The following is a 21,796-nucleotide window of genomic DNA, read 5'->3' on the forward strand; positions in this document are numbered from 1 at the left end:
AATCCTCTTATCTGGTCCTTTCTTGGCATATAGGCTACTACTATCATTTGTCCTTTGGAAACCAATCTATATCAGGTAGTTATGCAGTCTTTCATACTAGGCTCTAGGAGCTTGTTTAAGACCATATAGGGCTTTGTTTAATTTGTAGACCATGTCCCATTTGTCTAGATCAACTAAACCTTCTAGTTGTTCAATATAGACTTCCTCATAAGTAATTCCATTTAAGAATGTAGATTTAACATCCATCTGATATATTTTGAATCCTCTATGGGCTGCATAAGCAAGTAAAGTCCTAACACCTTCTAATCATGCAACAGAGACAAAAGTTTCACCACAATCAATACCTTCTTCTTGAGAATAACCTTTACATACCAATCTTGCTTTATTTCTTGACACTTTTCCATCTTCATTTAGCTTATTTCTGAATACCCATTTTGTACCAATCAAATTTTTATCTTTAGGCCTAGGTGCAAGAGTCCAAGTTTTATTCTTTTCTATCTATTTTAGTTCTTCATTCATAGCTTCAATCCAACTTTCATTTTCCAATTCATCTTTAACACTTCTAGGTTCAAATTCAGCAAGTAAACATGTATCTTTTAGTTTGCTTCTTGTCATTGTTCCACCAGATTTGTCTCCAATAATCTGATCAGGTGCATGATGCCTTCTGACATATTTAGCCAATATAGGTTCTTTGACTTTTGAATGAACTGCACTATCTTCATTTTGAATTTTAACTTCTAGCTCAAGTCCTTCTATTTGTGGCTCAAGTTCTTCAGACTCAGTATGCACTAACTTGGTACCCTTTGAATGTGACTCTGGTCTTTGTGACTCAGTTTGCACTTCCTACAACTCGATAGGTGATGGAGATTTGGAGAGCTTGGGAGATGAAGTCTCCTTTTTGTCAACTAATCAAGTTCATAGTAGAAAAATCTTCTATTATCTTTTGGTTCCTTTTCACTTTCTTCTTCAGTCTTTTCTACAAATTCATCAATTCTCACATGTGCACTTTCTATGATTTTGTGAGTGGCTAAATTTAGACATTTGTATGCTTTACTTCTACATGAATATCATAAAAATATACCTTTATCACCTTTTACATCAAATTTTCCTTTTCTAGATTCTTTCAAGATATAACATTTACTACCAAATACTTTCAAGTAACTTGCATTGGATTTGTAGCCATACCATAGTTCATAGGAATTTTTGTTTGAGTCCTTCAACTGAACTCAGTTCAAAGTATGGATTTTAGTACTGATAGCTTCCTTCTAGTATTTGATAGCAACATTATTTTTAATCATTAGTGTTCTTGCACAATCCATGATGGATTTGTTTCTTCTCTCATCTATTCCATTCTACTTAGGAGTACGAAGGGTTGATACTTGTCTTTTGATTCCTTTTTCAATGAATAAATTGTTGAATTCATTTGAGATGAATTCACCACCTCTATTTGATCTTAAGAATTTTAATCTTTTTTTAGTTTCATTTTCTACTCTAGACAGATACCATTTTAATTTCTCAAAAGTTTCTAATTTTTATATCAAATACATAACTGTCATCATTCTAGAATAATCATCAACAAAAAGAATGAAAAACTTTTCTCCACTATAAGTCTCTATTCCAATGGGTCCACATAAATCAATATGCACAATTTCCAAGACATCTTTTGACTGATATTTTTTGCTCTTGAAACTAGTATTTCCCATTTTAACAATTTGACAATTCTTGCATAATCCAACATTAGGTTTCTTCAAACTAAGAAGACATCTTACTCTTCTAAGTTTGCTAATCTTGACCATATTATCAAAGTTTACATGATATAGTCTTCTGTGCCATAGCCAACTTTCTTCTACTTGAGCAATAAAACATAAACAATCACCAAGATCAAGATAAAATAGGTTACCTTTTGTTTGCCTGCCTAATCCAATTAGATTTCCTTGGTTATCCAATAGGCTTACCTTGTCATTCATGAATTCTACATTGAATCCAATGTTGTTTAGGTATGCCACAATTAGTAAAGTATGGTTGAGTCCTTCAACCCAATAGGCATTGTCACATACAAGTTCATTGGTTAATGAGATTTGGCCTTTCCCTTTTATGCAACAAGGTTCATTGTTTCCAAACCTTACACTACCTCCATCATAATGTTCAAAATGGTCAAACTTAGTTTTTTCTCCAATCATATGGTGAGAACATCCACTATTTATGATCCATGTGTAATTTTCACTAACATGAGAAACAAGTGTCATCTTATCTCCTTCATCATTAGATTCATCTTTTACAACAATATGCACTATTTCATCTTCACTATTATTACAATCTTTAGCCATAAAATAAGTTTTCTTACCTTTGTCTTTGTAGGATTTGTGACCTTTGAATTCATTCTTGTCTTTGTACTTGTAGCTTTTCTTCTCTTCCTTGCCTTCTTTGTTTGGACACCTAGCAGCAATATGACCAATTTCTTCACAAGAAAAACATATTAGATGGATTTTATGTTTGTACTTTCGTCTACTCCTAGAATATTTCTTTGCAAGTAGAGCTTCAACAATTTCAAGATCACTATCAGAACTTTCTTCAGTTTCTTCCTCGCTTTTTGATTGATTATCTTTTATTTTCTTGTCTTTTTCTTTGAGTGAGAGATTAGCTTTAGTCTTCCTACTAGGGCATCCAAACCTATCTTGTTATTTTGATAACATCTCTTTTTATGAATGGTAGACACTCTGATTGCATATATGGGAAGCAAAGTTCTAAGAATTTTACTTACACCAGTTTCTTCTTTGATTTCTTCTCTAGATGCTCTGATTGCACTAACACTGGCCTTGATTCTTTCCACATATTTTTTAACATTTTCATCTTCTCTCATCCTCATTTGATCAAATTTTCCTTTAAGGATTTCTACTTTGGCTCTTCTTACATTGTCATCTCATCCATAGATTTCTTTCATATTGTTCCACATATCAAAAGAAGTTTTATAGTCCTTGACCTCATCAAATCCATCATAACTGACAGTAGATGCAATGTCAATCATCATAATGTTATGGTTCTTCTTCTCAGAAATATCATCAACTGATAATGTTCCAATGAGATTTTTATATTCTTCATCAAGATATTTGCATCCTAAATCACTGATGGTAGCCAGGTGAAGCCTCATAAGTCCTTTCCATGCTACAAAGTTATCTTTGTTCATCTTTTGAATCTCTCTCTTCTAAGACATCCTGATCTATAGCTTAGGTCCTTGAAACCTTCTTTGCAAGCATAAAAAGCTCTGATAGCAATTGTTGGAAATATAAGAGAAGTAACTTGGGGGGGGGGGGGGGGGGGGGGGGGGGGGGGTTGCGGGTGAATCAATTATTCCTAAAATAAATCCCAAATCCCTTAGATGTCAACTTATAAAATTCAAACTCATAAAATTGATTATTGTTGATACTTGATAAACACATAGAAATTGTTGTAACTCAGTAAATGCAAAGTCTGAATTACTTTAGCAAATCTTAAGATGTTATCAAAAATTACTTACAAGCATGAAATAAATAACATGAACACATGAGACACCAAGATTTAATGTGAAAACCCAATTTGGGAAAAACTACCAATAACTAGTTATTATTTTTCACTCTTCTAAAGCGAGCCCTATTAGGAGTCAACCCTATTAAAGGTTACAAAACACACTATTCGGTGTGACCCTATTAAAGGATTTAATCACCCTGTTAGGAGTGGCCTTGCAAAAGGTCTTGAAACAATCAATGGAATTGCCACCTTGTTAGAAAATTTACAAATGGTTGTTAAACAAACTTTGTTAAGATATTTTAGTTCACTACTACAATGTTTAGAGAGTAACAATGAAATGACCTAATTGTGATGCAACTAAATTGCTGATTAAAAATCTTTGCTCTAGTTCATACTCGATTCTTCCTGATTGAATAACACTTTTCAGCTCCTCAAGGATATCTGCTTATCCTTCAATTTTGCTATCTCTTCTTATTGCTTTCAACTCATTAAACTTGCATCTCACACACACTTTGAAATTACAACTTGACCTTTTACTTATACCTTTCAGATTGTCAAGTTGGCTCAAATACAAATTAAAATAACCAATATTCATCACCTCAATCAGCTAGAATTAATAGGTAAAATAATTAAGCTTTACATGGTAAAATAAGAAAATCCTTTCGTATCTGACCCAGCTTAGTAGAAACTGATTGTAAAGTGATTTTTTGTGTTAACCAATAGAAGCTTGGTTAACACTGTGAACTTATAAAATTCCTTTGTTAACTGAGTGAGCTCAATTAACACTGACTCTACTCAAATTTTCCTTTGTTAACCGAGTGAGCTCAGTAGAAACTGCCTTCTGCTCAAAGTAAACTCAAGAACACTCGTTAGACTAGGAAAAATGTCTTCACTAACCAAGTGAGCTTGGCATGCAGTCTGCCAACTGATATGAAATTTTTGTAACATCAAAGACAACACATAATTAATCAATTATATCCAACAGGATGTTGGTGATATGTTTTAAGAGGCAAAAATTTGAAATTTTGATTCATCCCCCCTCTTTGAACTTACTTTCCCATTTTATTTCCAACATGTAGGGATGTTGGCAATTTGGCTAAGTAGATAAGTTGGTGTTTTCATTTATTGAAAGATATATCTTGTATAAAGAAGGTACAATCTAGAGATGAAGATCTAGTAGTTAGACTTCTAGAAAATTATCTAAGTATCAGCTAATTTATCTAGCATAAACAATACAATTTTGATATATACAGATAACTAAGGCATTATGGGCATGTGCAAAGTTAGGTACCAACAAAATAAGAAGATATGATAGTTTTACCAATTGCGAAAGTATGCAAACTTGAACAAAGCATAATATAAAATGGGTAATTATGAGTTAAGGAATTATTATTTTTATGAAATAATTACTTGACTAATTAGGGACAATATCCTAGATGTTAACCTTAAGAGGATAAGATTTTATTTTTTAGTTTTCCAAACATGTTAGATCTTGAAGGTTGACTAGACAATATTTTGTGAATTACAAAGGTATAAAGGAATATTACAATATGTGAAGTTAAGTGTGCTTCTAAGGAAGACAATGTGAAAATTATGTGATGCAAATTTTAATGTATGATCAGAGAATAGAAAGTTTTTATGAAGAGCACCAAGTGTTATATTAGATATTGAAGATATCAGTAGGAAGTAATGGCACTTTTGTATCTATCTTTTGTATCAAGTAATTACATTGTAAGTTACATGTTTGGGCAATAGGCTCAACTTCTACAAAATTTTGTATATGTATATGTACCAAACCCTAATAGGTTTGAGGCTTATTATAAGGCCTAAGTCCTCTAAAAAGGACTAAGACACTATATGAGCATAATAGACTCTTAACAGGGTCAATATCTTTAACTAGATACTTTTGATTAGTGGATCATTTCTTGGGTGCTATCCCCATCGGTGTTTTCTCTTGGCCAGGGCATCCCTATTTTCAAAAAAATGGTATTATGAGTTCTCTTATTGTATGGTTATTTTTATTATTCAATATAGTTAGTTTGATTTCATATTCAAGTTATAAGGAAATTAATAACATCCAGTTTTGGGCTAAATTTTGTAGAATACTAATTCACCCCCACTCCCCCCAGTATTTCCTATTTCAAACAATTCTAATCAGACCCTAATTACTCAAAAGAGGCTCAATAGCTTGAGTAAGATCCCTATGGATATGGAATAGTTACAGAAGAACCTAGAAGAAGCTCTTAAGAAAATTGATCGTATCACTCAAGAAAGAGACAACTTGAAAGAAATATATGAAGATGCAAAAGACTACATTGGGAAATTGAAAGATAAGATTGATCATCTCAATAAGAGTAAGGAACCTAAATATCACACAAAAGATAGTGATTAAGTATCAAGATTGATGAAATAAAATGAGATTCTAAAACATGATTTGAACATCACTAAACTAAATATAAGCTTGAAGAAAGATGATATTTATTTAATTGAGTCAGATCTAAAATCTAGGAATGCAGGTCTAAGATCCCATATTAAAAAAGTGGCATTTGAACTTGAATCCATAAAGTTAGAACATGCATAACTTCAAAAGTATAATGCTATTGTGAAAGGAGAGCTAACTTAGACTAACAAACAATTAGAGAAGTTATATTATACTAATTAGAAAATTGATGAGCAACTATATTTGCAAAGACCTTCCTATGATAAGATTGGTCTTGGATATTTTATTGGAGAAAAGTCATCTAAGTGATCTAAAGAAAGAAAGGAACCAAATCCATTTATTAATAATCCTAAACATAAGAAACTTGACCAAAATAAGATTGAATCCAATCAACTTAATGATGCATCAAAAGAAGTTAAGAAAGAAATTCAACCTTAGAAAGTTGATGAACCAAATGCAATTGAGTGTGTTGAATCACCCAAGGAAGTAAGGTATGAATTTAAAGGTAGATTCTTTGTAGGTAATGAAATTGGTCATATGAAAAGAGATTGTACAAGTAATTCATTAAAACCTATTTTAAATTTATACTATTACAATTGTCATGGTTTTGGTCATAAAGAATTTGATTCTAAGAAACCTAAATTTGATGGTAATAATAAAAATAGTTGAATGTTTAGAGGTACTAACCTCATAGGAGAAAGAAGGAGATCAAATAAAGGAACTAATGGACCAAGGTGCTATATTGTGTGTTACAAATGTAATAACTTTGGACACATTTCTTAAAATTGTAGAGCGCCTATTAACTAGTCTAGACCTGAAAAGAAACAATGCATCACTATGTTAGCTATGCAATAATTTTATTCACGTAGAAAGATTTTGCATAATGGATATGAGGAACATCAATAGGAATCCAAATTTTAGAAGGATCAACCACAAATATGTCAGGAGAAATGATAGTAGCGATAATAGTCAAAAAGATAAGTTGAGAGAGCATATGGAAGAATTCAAAGTATTTGTCAAAGAAAAAGATCCATCAAGCTCATATGTAGTATTGGAAGAAATCATTTGATGTACCTAAAGGAAGATTGTAATTGAAAATTGTTTATGATTCATCCTATTTGAATTGAGCATATTTTATAACTGAGATAAGCATTAGAAAGACAAAAAAGATAGCAGATGATGAGCTAAGATTTGTGTAGTTAGCAGGAGGTAGTGCATGATGAGTTAAACCTATGGTTAAGAGTGCATGTCATTTGGAGATTGTATGTAAGTGCATAGAAGAAAATAAGTTCACAAATAATTAGAGATAGCATTTTACAAATTGCATTCTTATGTAATTGATGTAGAGATTGATTTGGTGGGATTTAAGGGATGCAAACAATATTGTGTGTACCACTTGAATGTGTGAAGAGTTGAAGAGTAGTAAAGAGAAAATTCAGAGTGAATTGAAAGATAATTGAACAGAATTTGAAGTGTGTAGTTTAGAAAGCCCTACTTAAGTATTGAATCAAGGTATTTTACTCTTACAAGCATTTGAGATGCAAATTAAGTTTAGAATTCAAGTAAGAAAATGGATAGATCTTTGATTGATAATATTGAGGAAGAATCAAGACCTACATTGAAGTTAAACCCAGTACAACCCTTGGTAGATGACCCTATTATCGCATTTTCAAAAGTTCCAAAAAAAGCTATTCACCTAGAAGACATAAGTAGTTATCTCATAAGTAAATTTGAGACTATAGGAGAAGAATATGTTTCCAAGGAGTGTGACCTAATCTACAATCACGATATGAGCTTTTAGGAAGAATTTGATCATCTAAAAAATAATGATTTAGTAAAATTCATTTTTCCTACAATTTTGACAATGAAGAATAGACTAAGATCATACTTAGAAGAATTCATGATGGAAAGTTTTGTTTGGAGATAATGTAGTAGACGTTTCATCCAAATTAATTCAGAAAGTTACTAGATTATGCAATGAGGGTAGTATACCTATCAATGAGAAAATGTTAAGAAAACAATTTTGGATAACACTAAGTTAGTTTATAATAGTAGAGGTATAGTTATTAGCAAGATCAAGCAAGTTGATGTTAGATTTATGAGTAGAATAATTACATCAAAGATATGTTCCAATGCAAGAGAAGATGATATGGTAGTCAAATTTGTACAAGAATCATATAATATTTGTATTGAAAAAGAAAAATTTAATTTGAGTGAGATTCCTAGAGAATAGTTGGTTGAAAACCTAGAAAGAATCAAAAGGATCAAGAATAGTCAGTTAAGATTTAAATCCTTAGTTACACGCATGTTTTTCCACTTGATTAAGAGGTTTTCATTCATGCCAGTATCTAAAATGGTTAGCAATGATAGATGTACTATGGAGAAGATAATAGAGATGCATACTTAATCATCCTATTGATAAGATCCATAGTAGTGGAGATCTTATTATGAAGACCTTTTAGAATGAAATAAAGGGAATATTTAGAATTTCACCCTCCATGGAAGAGGAGTATAAAGATGACATGTGTTTCCTGGTAGATACTGATTTCTCATACATTGAATTAGTAGAACCAAGAATTTTAAATGTGTTGAGTTGCTAGGCTATGAGATCTCTCAGGCTGAAATTGAAGGATATGTTGAGACAATACTTACAAAAAATAAGGATCAATAATATGATAGATTTGGGACTTATCAAGAGCTAATGCAATCAGTCAGACAAGTGCAAAGTGAGAAGAAAGAAAAGAAAAGATTGAAATGTCAATGAAGAAAATCATGCAAAAATTAAAGATGATAGAGGATGAAATAATTGCATTAAAGAAAACCATAATAGGGACAAAGAAGATTGGTCAGCAAGGGATGATGTATGTGCCACCCTTGGCATTAATTGGGCCATTTGAAGGTGTTACCATTGTAGTTCCATCTATAATAGCACCCATAGCACCTTATGTAGTAGTGTCACAAGACCAAACACCTATTACACCTACTATTCTACTAGCCAAGCAATCAAAAGAAGAAGAGGAAGTTGAAGTGGTTGAGGTTAAGAGGAAGTGTAAAGCAAGAGTCACCTAACTCTCCAAGAAAGAAAATAATGAAAGCTATGGTGATAGGACCAGGAAAGAGGCATAAGAAAATTATGCCAAGTATAACTAAGAAGAAGATACGAGGTTAGATTAAGCCTAAGAAATTAGTAGAGAAGCAAACAGAAGTCATGATCACAAAAAGAAATGCATGGAAGCCTAATATTGAAAAGCTAAATAGTGCAATCATTGATAAAGGTAATGTTGTGCAGTTAAACAAATTTTACCATGTATGCACTTGAATTTATAGATTGGAGCTAGAGAATGTCATTATTAGACCTCTGATATAGTCTAATAAGAAATTTGAAGATGTTAAGGATGAGATACCTAAAGATCTCTATGAGAGACTAATGAATAGAAGAAAAAGGGTAGTTGATGATGACAAGGGCATAAAAAAAAATTAAATTGGAAAACTATGCTAGATTGATAGTGATTAACACTTAGCCAACCTAATGAAGAGTCTTGGACCTTATCTTAGGAATGAGATAAGACTCAAATTGATAATGGGATGTAATTATTAGCAAGTCAATGAAGAGATAGAAAAGGTCATTGTGTAAATGATGGTAGATTCAAATAAGGTAGTAGTAGCAATGCCTCATATTAATATTAGCTCATACACAATGTAGATTAATAGCACAGAAGTCATAGTTGACACAACAGAAGATCTATTTAAGGATTTTAGCCCTAATGTCAGTAGTTTGACCAGCTACACCAGCTTTAAGGAAGAAAATGAAGAAAAGAAGAAAAGGAAAAGATAGAAGAAAACAAAAAGGCAAGAAGAAAAGAAAATAAAGAGAGAAGAGGAAAAGAAGAGAAAGGAAGAGGAAGAATAGAGAAGAATAAAGAAAGAAGATAAAAAGAAAGAGGAAGCTAAAAAGAAAGAAGAGAAGAAAAGAAGGAATAGGAAGAGAAGAAGAAGAAGAAAGAAGAGGAAGAGAAGAAGAGGAAATAAGAGAAAGAAAAGAAGAAGGAAGAGGAAGAAAATAAGAAGGAAGAAGAGAAGAGAAGAAATGGATAAGAGGAGAAGAAGAAAAAGGAGGAAGAGGAAAAGAAGGTAAGTGTACCTAGTTCCTCTAGGACACCCATCGCACTTGCAGGACTAACAGGTTCTGATGATGATGATCAGACTAAACTAATCTCATCACTAAGAAAGATTATTGACAAAAATAGAAAGGTGAAAAGCTTACAAATATCTCTGATGGAAGTCACAAGGAAACATCAGAGAAACTTGACTATAAAGTTGATAGAATTAGACCTAGAGGAAAGAGACAAGGCTAGAGTACAAGATTTTGATGTTGAGTTTACAAATTTTTCATTCAAGTTCAAAAAAAGCATGATGTACATAGGTTTGACAATGTCTATCAGAATATCAAAAATTGCCTTGGAGCTCTTAATACATGCATCAAGGAGATAAGAAGATATGAACAAGAAGGTAAAGCATTGTATGCTAAGTAAATAGTGTCATTTGAGTTCACCAAGGATAGTGATGATGAGATGAAGAGGAAACATGAAGAACTACAGGTATTAGTAGATCAGCTTCAACAGCCTGACTAGAAGATTGAAGATATTAAAGCACAAATAGGAAAGACTTATAATGAAATAAGTCTTATTGAGAAAAATAGAGAGATGATAAAAAAGAGGTTATCACTTCTAAGAGATCGTGTATCTCTGAAGATAGCGACTCTAGAGTAGTAGATAGAGGAATGTCTTAAGGAAAGACATTTTAAAAAGTTTGTCTACTCAAACCTGAATAAAGTAGAAGTATTAGCATCTTATGGACTTTGTTCCCTTCTTAGTATATCTAAAGGAGTGAGAGCTTCACAGGAGAAGAATCTCAAAGGTCTCAAGAAAATTTTTGATGACAGTATTTCATGTCTATCTACCTAAGTACATAGGTATAGATCCACAATTTTGACTTGTATATAAGTTTTGACACCTTTGTCATTGATGTCAAATGGGGAGTAATATAGAAAAATTATATGATGTATTGATATATGTAGAAAGGGGAGTAGTAATCATGTCAAGTATTATAGTCAAATGAGGAATTAAAGTGTAATAGGAGGTATAAGGAAAGATGGTTATAAAATATGATGATCCATGAATTTTGAATTTTTGTGAATTTTGTTAAGGCTAAGTTTTTGCATATTTTTCTTCAACATTTTGAGACTTAGCCAATTTTCCCATAAGTTTCCATGAAAAGGGGGGAGATTGTTGGTAATTTGGATAAGTAGATAAGTTGGTGTATTAAATTATGGAAACATATATCTTGTATAAAGAAGGTACAATGTACAGATAAAGATCCAATAGTTAGACTTAGAAAATTATCTAAGTATCAACTAAGTTATCTAGCAGAGAAAATATAGTTTTGATATATACATATGACTAAGGAATTATTGGAATGTGCACAAATAGGTACAAATAGAATAGGATGTCGAGATGACATGTTCAAGTGCATGAGTCAGTAAGGTCAGTATGGAAGAAGATATGATAGTGTTACTAGTTGTGGCAATATGCAGACATGAACAAAGCTTAAAAGAAAATGGGTAGCTATGAGTTAAGAAATTATAATTTTATAAAATAATTACTTTACTAATTAGGGATGACATCCTAGATGTTAACCCTAAGAGGACAAGAGTTAATTTTTTATTTTGCGCAGTGTGTGAAAGCTTGAAGGTCGACAGGACAATGTTTTGTGATTTACAAAGGTATAAAGGAAGATTACAATATGCGAAGTTAAGTGTGCTTCTAAGGAATACTATGTGAGCTTTATGTGATGTAAATTCTAATTTATGTTCAAAGTATAGTGAGTTTTTCTAAAGAGAAACAAGTGCCATATCAGATATTGAATATATCAGTAGCAAGTAAAGAGGTTTTTGTATCTATCTTTTGTATCAAGGAATTACATTGAAAGTTACATGTTTGGGCAATGGGCTCAACTTGTACAACATTTTGTATATGTATATGTACCAACTCCTAGCAAGGTTGAGACTTCTAAAAAATCCTAAGTCCTCTAACAAGGACTAAGACACTATATGCATGTAATAGAGTTCTAACAAGGTCAATATCTTTAACTAGATACTTTTGATTAGTGTATCATTTTGTGGGTACCATCCCAACTAGGGTTTTCTCTTGACAAGGGTTTCCCTAGTTAACTAAATATGGTGTTATGAGTTCTCTTACTATGTGGTTATTCTTAGTATTTAGTATAATTAGTTTGATTTCATATGAAAGTTATAAGGCAATTAATAATATCCAGTTTTGGGCTAAAGTTTGTAGAATACTAATTCACCCCTCAATTCCCTATTTCTAACAAGGGAATCTTGGGAGAGCATAGGGACATTGTAAATGAAGGTTTACATGGCTAAATAAGTGGTTTTGGGAATAGGAGAGGGAGAGGTAATAGAAAAATGTTGCACGCAAGACACAGGGCACAATGGAAGTTATACAAGAAAAGGATAAGGTTGTGGTGGAGGAGGATGTAATTTTTTCCTTACTGTCTACATTTTCTAACATCCATAACAAATGATTTAAAATCATAGTGTAAAAAGAACATAAAGGAAATTTCATCATGATAATGGAAATGATTTATCAAAGGAAAATGGTAGTAATAACTTATTTTAAATGGGTCATCTAGGGTAAGATACTTCATGATCAGGAAACATATCATTTAGTGACCCAAGCAACTTTTCCCTATTAAAATTGTCTATCATGCAAACTGACTCATCATTGGCTTTGAAGAAAATCTTCATGTTGGTTTCATCCATGACCTTGTGTGCGCGCGCGCGCGCGCGCGCGTGTGTGTGTGTGTGTGTGTGTGTGTGTGTGTGTGTGTGTGTGTGTGTGTGTGTGTGTGTGTGTGTGTGTGTGTGTGTGTGTGTGTAGGTGATAAAAACTATTATTTTTGATGTTGTTCTAATTAAGTGAAGAAGGAAGTTCCCAAACCCATTACATAAAAATAACATCAAGTTAAAAGAGAATAGAATTGATTTCATGAGAAGTAGCAACTACTACACATAACCCAAACTAGAGAAAACATCAAAAAACAAGCTAAAACTAGAAAAAACAATAACTAACCAAGCTAGGACCAAAGCAAAAACCAACCACCATGTAAAAAGGCCCAACAATTAGACCAAGCCACAACCAACAAAACCAAAAGTAAAACAAAAACAAAAATACATCTATTACACCAAACTCAACAATTGAAACAACCACCCTAAATCAAACCAACAACCAACCCCATCATAGACCAACACACACCACTTGGAGGCAACTAAACATGTCCCAACCCATCACTTTTGTAGCTCCTTGAGATGATCCAGTAAAGAAAACCTGGAGGAATGAAAAGGTATGGTCTCAATCCATCACTAGGAGGCCTCAAGAATGTCTTCTTCCATTTTTTGAATCTCCTCCTTGTGCTTCCTATTCGCATATTTTTCTTCCAGTTGGGCCTTCAGACTACCAATGTACTCCAATTTGGCTAGAACCAAATTGTTTTGGTAGACCAACTTGTTAATTTGTTCCCCAAGTTTATCCTATTTTTATTTATAGACACTATAGCCTTCATCATTTCATCATTCTCTTCCTCTGAAAGAACTTGATATCCTCCACCTACTCCTCCAATTGTTCCCAGTTCTGAAGCTTGTCACTCAACTCCATGTGAATGATGAAGGGTGCTCCCCTTAATACCATAAACCCATAATAGAAACAAAGAAACAAAAGCAAATAAGAGAACAAAATATGGACTTCTTATTATCACCACAAATGTGGAATTATAAAATTCTCAAGTACAATATGCTAACCCACATGGGTGCCTTCATTATAGTAATTTGCAAGACAATGCTGCAAACTACATCTAGAGTTGTCCTAGACAATGTTTGGGCCTTTCTTAAATAGGAAATTTTATGACGCCCAGGAAGGTTCTAGACATTGAAACTTAATACATAGGGCTAAAAAACCCTAACAATACATATAGAGTCGGCCAAATACTTTTTTGACAATTATTTTAGATATTTTGAGTAGCCCAATTTGGAAGGTCATAACTGTCGAACCATTGCTCTAATTGGCTATTATAATCACTTTTCAAAAATGTCAGCCCCTAATCTACATGCTCAGAATAGTGCTAGTGTGTTGCCATTAAGTTTTCGGACCTCATCCGAGCACTCTAAGGCCTCCAACAGTGAGCTTGAAGATTTTTCTATAAATTTTTCCACCAAAAATCCACAATAACTTCTTTGATACTTAAGCTAGAGAAATGCAATTTTAATGGTAGGCTTATAAGGCTAAAATGAACCTTCTTGTCGAAAATGAGAACATTTTGAGCTCATATGATAAACTTACTAAAATAGAAAGTTCCCAAAAATAGCAACCCCCTGTCTACTAGTCCTTATTAAAATACCAAAGACCAAAAAGAAAATATTTTTGGGTGATGCAAGATTTCTCTTAGACCCAGGATGCTCTTGTATCAGACACCTAGGGTAATTTGAGAAGTGACTCCATCATGTCTCAGGTGTTTGGAGGAAAACCAAGATGATTAACCTCCTCCCTTGCTAGCCATGATGAATCCTCTACTAGCCTCCCTTTCCATTGACCAAGTATTCCTCATAAGTTTTGTTTCTTGTACTTTTTCCAACATGATTGTCCATTATCTCCTCAATCTCCTTTGTAGCTGAATTGGCTGTTGGAATACTCCACTACACTTTCGCAACTTCATCTCCATCACCTCCTTCATAATACTTTGTCAAATTTGAAATATTAAATACTGGTGAAATATTCAATTCAATAGGCAACTCCACTTTATACTTGCATTTCTAGAATCATGCCTTTTCACTATCTTGCATGGTCCAAACTTCTTCATCTTCATCTCCAATCTAAAATTTCTTATACCTCATTTTCAAATCTTCCTTAGCCTTGTATTGTGAATTCATCTTTGTTATGTGCTTCCTCAACTCCTCATGGATGTTCTTCAAATGTAACTTAGCAAATTCTTCTACTTTGGCACTACTTATCTCTCCTTTATCAAACTACCACAATTTAGAAGCATTTATGGGACTACTCCCATATACAATCTGGAATGGTGATTTACCAATACTCCTATTGATAGAATTATTATTTGCAAATTTTTCCTATGGTAAAATTACATCCCATCCTTTTGGCTTATCTCCAACCAAGCATCTCAGCAAGTTTCCCAAACTTTGATTTGCAACTTCTATCTATCCATTAGTTTATGGATGATGTAATGAACTGAACTTCAAATCTATCTTCAACTTCTTCCACAATGTACACCAGAAATATCCAACAAATTTGGTATCTTGATCTGAAACTATACTCTTTGGCAGACCATATAGTATCACCACTTCTCTGAAAAATAACTCTACCACATGAACATCATCACTAGTCTTCTTGTGAGGAATAAAATGTGTCATCTTTGAAAACCTATCAACCACCACAAAAATACAATCATGCTCACACTTTTTCTTGGTAATCTAAGAACAAAATTCATGTTGACATCCTCCCATGGCTTCTCTGGTATAGGTAATGGCTGATACAACCTTGTATTCTACTTCACTCCTTTCTCCATCTGACATACTCTGCAATTCCATACAAACTTCTTCACATCTTGCTACAACTATGGCTAGTAATAATTCTTAGCAACAAAAGCTGTGGTTTTATCTCTACCAAAATGTCTAGTCAATCCTCCAATATGCTTCTCCTTGATCAAATTCTCTCTCATTAAACATATGAGAATGCACAATTGGCTTCCTTTGAACAACATACTATCTTGATCATAAAATCCAACAACGTTGTCCTATCAAGTGTTATAGGTTTTGTACAAGCCTTCCATGCTTCACCAAAATTAGGACCATCTAGATAGAAAGTACTAAGTTCCTTGATCCCAACCACCTCTATCTGCATTTCTGTCAGCAAAATTTGTCTTCAACTAAGAGCATTTGCAACTTTGTTGGACTTCCCACTCTTGTGTTTCAAAACAAATGTATAACTCTGCAAAAACACAAACCATTTTAAATGTCTTTGGTTCAATTTCCCTTGACTATTCAAATATTGCAAAGCTTGATGATCAATATACAAAACAAACTCCTTAGGAAGAAGATAGTGTCTCCACTTCTTCAATGCATGAACTATAGCATAAAATTCTTGATCATAAACAAAACATTTTCTTTTTGCATCATTCAACTTGTCACTAAAATAAGAAACAGGTCTACCTTCTTGGCTCAAAACAACTCCTATTGCAGTACTGCTAAAACAAGCTACTTAGTAACTTTCTATTTCAATAGATTAAAAATCTTATATGCTCCTATAGTCCACTTAAATTCTTTCCTATCTCCTCTCATTGTTTCAATTAGGGGTCCATAAATACTAGTAAAACTTCTTATGGACTTTCTATAAAAACTAGCCAGTCCATGAAAAGATCTTACCTCTATCGCACTTCTTGGAGTAGGCCATTCAAGGATAGCCTTCACTTTCTTTGGGTCCATTTTTAGACCTTCTGCTAAGACTACAAATCCCAGGTACACTCCTTTAAAAAATAGCACTTCTTCAGGTTTATCAACAACTTATCTTCCCTCAACTTATCAAACACCTTTTGAATATGATCAAATGCTCCTCCAATGTCTTACTAAAGATCAAAATATCATTTAGGTAAACAATGACAAACTTACCCAAAAATTCCTTCAATACCTCATTCATGAGCCACATGAAAGTGCTTGGTGCATTGGTTAGCCCAAAAGGCATGGCTAACCACTCGTATAGTCCTTTTTTCTTGTAAGCAATCTTCCACTCATCACCTTCTCTAATATGAATCTAATGGTACCCACTCTATAGATCTATCTTTATGAAATACTCAGCCCCACTCAAATAGTCCATAATATCATTCATCCTTGGCAATGAAAATTTATAATTGATTGTGATTTTTTTGATAGTGTGAGAACCTATGCACGTCCTCCATTCTCCATTCTTCTTTGGTGCTAATATGGCTAGTACAAAAAATGGACTCAGACTCTCTCAAATCATCCCCTTCTGCAACAACTCATGAACTTGTATGTTCAACTCTTCACTTCCTGCTTGTGTTATTCTATGCATTGCCTTGTTTGGAGAACTCACTCTTGGAACCAAATCCATCTGGTAATTGATCTTCCTCATTGGGGGTAATCTAGCAGGTACATTATCTAATAAAATATTAGAAAAATTTCCCAACATATCTGCAACTTCTACAGGTACCTCCTCTACTTCTTTTGTACTATCTTTTGGAATTATAGAAAATCACATATGCTCACATTTCATACCTTTGAGAAACTCTTTTCCATCAACAAAATATATTTTGGCAGCACTGTATACCTTTTCTTCTTTCTCCTTTAATGACTTTAATTTATGCTTCATTATATATCCTTGGTCAGAGTGTAGGTATTTTCTCACCCATCACATATAGCATTCATGTCAAACTACCATGGCCTACCCAAAAACATATTACATATGTCCATAGGTATGATATCACGTAGTACCTCATCTTGGTACCTTCGAATCTTGAACTTCACTGAGCACTACTCATTGACCATGACCTTGTGGTCATCTTGCACCCAAGTAATACAGTATGGAAATGGGTGTTTTTGTCTCTTCAGCTTCAGCTTTGTGACCATTATTTCTAAAACTAGATTGTCAATACTTCCACCATAAATGATCATATCACAACACTTATCTTCACATCTGCACCTTGTGTAAAACAAGCTCCTTCTTTGATCAGGTTCGTTTTCACCACTCAACAACACTATTTTGTTAACTAGGGCATTCCTCTCTCAGCATCTCTAGAATGTGATGATCTAACACCTTCATCAACATGTGTAACTTTGGCCTGGCCTTCAGTTCTTTAATCTATCCTTCCTTGGCGCTAAGAACATTCAAATGCTCTATTCCCTTCTTTTTCATAGTGAAAACATTTTCGACAGAAGCCTCCTCTTCCAAATCCTTGTCCTTTGCCTCTTCCTCTCTGATCCCTATTGTTCTGATCATGGAAATGATTAGAATTGTTTCCCATCTGGTTCTAAATAGTACTTCTAGCCTCATCCTTGTTCTTCTGATCATCATTATGGCCACCATAAGATTGTCTGCCAAATCTTCCACGTCGAACTCTTACACTATTCTTGTTGTCAAACTTCTTACTTAATTTCTCCTCAACTCTTAGGGAAAACTGGTATGCTTCCTCAATATTTTTAATTCAATCCAAACTTAGCTCATCTAGAATACTCAGCCTTAACCCATTAAGCTAATGAACCACTTTCTCCTTATCAACTTCTGCACGACTAGTTCTAATGAGAACTTGATAGAACTCTTTGGTATACTCTTGAATAGATTTTCCTACTTGCTTCAACCCTTGCATTTTCTTCAATGGATCAAGCTCACACATGGAAATGAATTTTTGTTTTAGTTTAGCTATCATTCGATCACATATGGTGATTTTTTCTTTCCCTTTCTATTTCGCTCCAACTAAACCTCCTACCACCAGATCTTTGCACATCCCTTCAGTTTCACCTTTGCAAACTTGACCCTATCAAGATCCTCAATATCTTCATACTCAAAGTACTCCTCCAGTTCATTAATCCATATGATCAGCTCCTCTGGGTTAAGATTTTCCAAAAATGTGAGAACTTCAAACTTAGGTCTTTTTCCAATCTTGGAGATGATCTTAAAAAGCCTCTCTTCCTCTGGTTTTAGAACTGCCTTTGGTTTGGCATTTTCTTCTTCTTCTTCCTCATCTTTGCTTTCATCTTTTACAATAAGATTTATTCCTCTGTGCATTTTTCCTTCCAATGTTTGCATTTTTCTTTGGAGGGCTCTAAAACCCTTAGGTGTAACACCTATAGCTCTTTCACCATGCTCTCTTAGTGGAGGCATTTTCGCACTTTCACTAAAACCCTAGTGAAAGCTACCTCACAATCAGTGATCTTTCTACACGCTCAACCCAAACCACAGTACTAGTGCAAATTGCCTCACAGTCAACGATCTGCCCACACACTCAAGAACTCTAAATCTAATACCCCTTGATGAAGGGTGCTCCCCTTAATACCATAAACCCACAAAAGAAACAAAGAAACAACAAAAAATGTGAGAACAAAATATGGACTTTCTACCCACATTAGCACCTTCACCACAGTAATCGACAAGACAATGTTGCGAAGTACATCCAGAGCTGTCCTAGACAATGTTCAAGCCTTTCTTAAATAGGCAATTTTATGCCACCCAAGAAGGTTCTAGACATTGAAACTTAATACCTAGGGCAGAAAGACCCTAACAATACATATAGAGTCAACCAAATACATCTTTGACAATTATTTTACATATTTTAGGTAGCCCAACTTTGGAAGGTCATAACTCTCAAACCGTTGCTCTGATTGGCTATTATAACCACTTTTTAGAAATGCCAGCTCCTAATCTATAGGCATGAAATGGTGATAGTGCCCTTTTGTCAAGTTTTTAGACCTTATCTGGGCACTCTAAGGCCTCTAAAAGTGAGCCTAAAGATTTTTCTACAAATGTTTCCACCAAAAATCCACAATAACTTCTCTAATACTTAAGCTGGAGCAATGAGACTTTTATGGTAGGCTTATAACTCTAAAATGAACCTTCCTATAGAAAATGAGAACATTTCGAGCTCATATGAAAAATTTACTAAAAAATAGCAAGTTTTAAAAAATAGCAACTCCTTATTAAAATAGAAATTACTAAAAAGGAAATTTTTTCGGTTATGCAAGATTAATCTTACACCCAGGATGCTCCTACATCAGTGAACATTCCAACACACTTCATCCCTGGGGCTCGATGTCTAGTCCACTAATTTTCTCTCTTCCCCTGCAATGGCTTCTAGCCTATTGATCTTCCTACATGCATATGCATCTGGAAAAGGACCCACCTAATAACTTCTTTCAAACTTTTCCTAACAAGAAGCCATGTTTGTCAAATGCAAGGTAAGAAAATTCAAATTAATGATACCATCCTTAGTTTTTAGGATGGACCAAGATGAGGGTTCCCTAGACACTTGAGGGTCTCCCGGGTAGCTTAAAGACATAGTGAGGGAGGGAAGATACATGCTAGAACCAAAGGAAGGGGGGGTTAAAATTTTGAGAAGAGTTGTCAAGGGTTCAATTAGTTTCCATAGATGAGGAAGAACCCTTCTCAAATTCATCCAAAAAAACCACTATTTCATCAATGGTATTAGGGAGATCATCTTTTTAAATTTTATCTTTATAGGGGCATAGTCCTAAACAACCAAACTAGAGGAGGTTTAGCAGTGGTTATGGTTTGAGCTTGCCTCATAGAAGGGGAAATGACTTTAAAAACTTTCTTATCCAGCTCAGGCGCAAGGTGAGTGGAGGAGTGAAGGGTTGAATTCTAATAGAATTCATAGAGTCTAAATAAAAGACCCTTATGTTTGGGCAGGGAGCCTTTGACTTTATAGTCTCCCATAGACATAGAAAGAGAAGAGTAAATCCAAAATGGGAAACAAAAAGCATCATTCCTCCAAAAATGATTTAACATGAGGAAAATTTGGGGATGAAACCATTTATACCTTCCTTTGTAGGTGATAAATCAAATTAGCACCTTCAATAGGCCTTTCCACAACCCATTCATTGCCTCTCTATTGAAACCATGATGAAGCCTAGGAACTTTCTCACAATAGTAAGAAAGTGCTCCAGAGCCTCTTTGAATGACATTTTTGTGTTTCTCATAATCTTCACACCATCCATGCTCAACCCATTAATGGAAGAAATGGACTCTAAAATAGACACAAAGGAAACACAACCCACCATAACATTTCTTTCATCCAAAGACTCCATAATTTTTTGGGAGAGCTCAAGGTTCTAACTCTTCATACCCATGTATACTTAACAATCCCTCCATGCTCGATGGTTTCCCAAAGTGCATTATCATTCTAATACTCACCCCATTCATCAAGTTTAATATGATTGGGGTCCCCATCCATGCTTCTCATCCTCTAATAACTGTAAATGTTACACACAACTTTTAGGAAAAAAATAGACCCAAGAAAATTGAATACCAAATTTATAGATTTGCACACAAGCTAAATAACTCGAACACCCAAAAGGTAAGCCAACTCATCAAAAAACTACAAGGACACCACCCCAATAAAGGAGGCATCTTCATTAATGCATAACTTTAAAGCTATAATTGTAGATTGCATTGTACGCCTATGCTAGGATAGATGAAGGGTCATCCCAAATTTTGAACCCCTCTATATATTTTCTCACACTTGCCAACCTATCTATGACATGATTGTATTCTCAGTAGGTATGGTGAAAAGACACCTCCTCATCATTCATTAACATGTGTCTAACCATTTTTATAACATCTTATTATTTCCATCCGACCTTAACAATGTCTCTTAAAATATTAATTATTGTCAAGTTTAATAGCGATTCATTGAGGGATTGATCAAAATATTCCTAGCTTTGTTGAGTTGTTATATCAAAAAAATAGTATGTGTTTGTACTTTTAAATTTGAGGGGTCTAAGGTAACATATTATAGGTTGCTTTGATAAAGTATAAGATAGGAGTTTTGTTAGTTATGGAAGGGTTAGTTGGGTAAGTTAAAAAGTATTAAAGGATATATTGATCTTGTATATTGGATGGTCATGATTCTTTTTGTTGATTTTTTTAATCAATAAAAAATGGTTAGACCCTAAAGTGAGTACAATTAGGTAGGTTGAGTCACGATCGTATTAGAGGTAATTAAATTAGATGATGCTAA

This window comes from Cupressus sempervirens, chromosome 2 (assembly GCF_028749045.1).
Source record: "Cupressus sempervirens isolate cs-2001-9-10 chromosome 2, ASM2874904v1, whole genome shotgun sequence".
In the NCBI taxonomy this organism is placed as follows: Eukaryota; Viridiplantae; Streptophyta; class Pinopsida; order Cupressales; family Cupressaceae; genus Cupressus; species Cupressus sempervirens.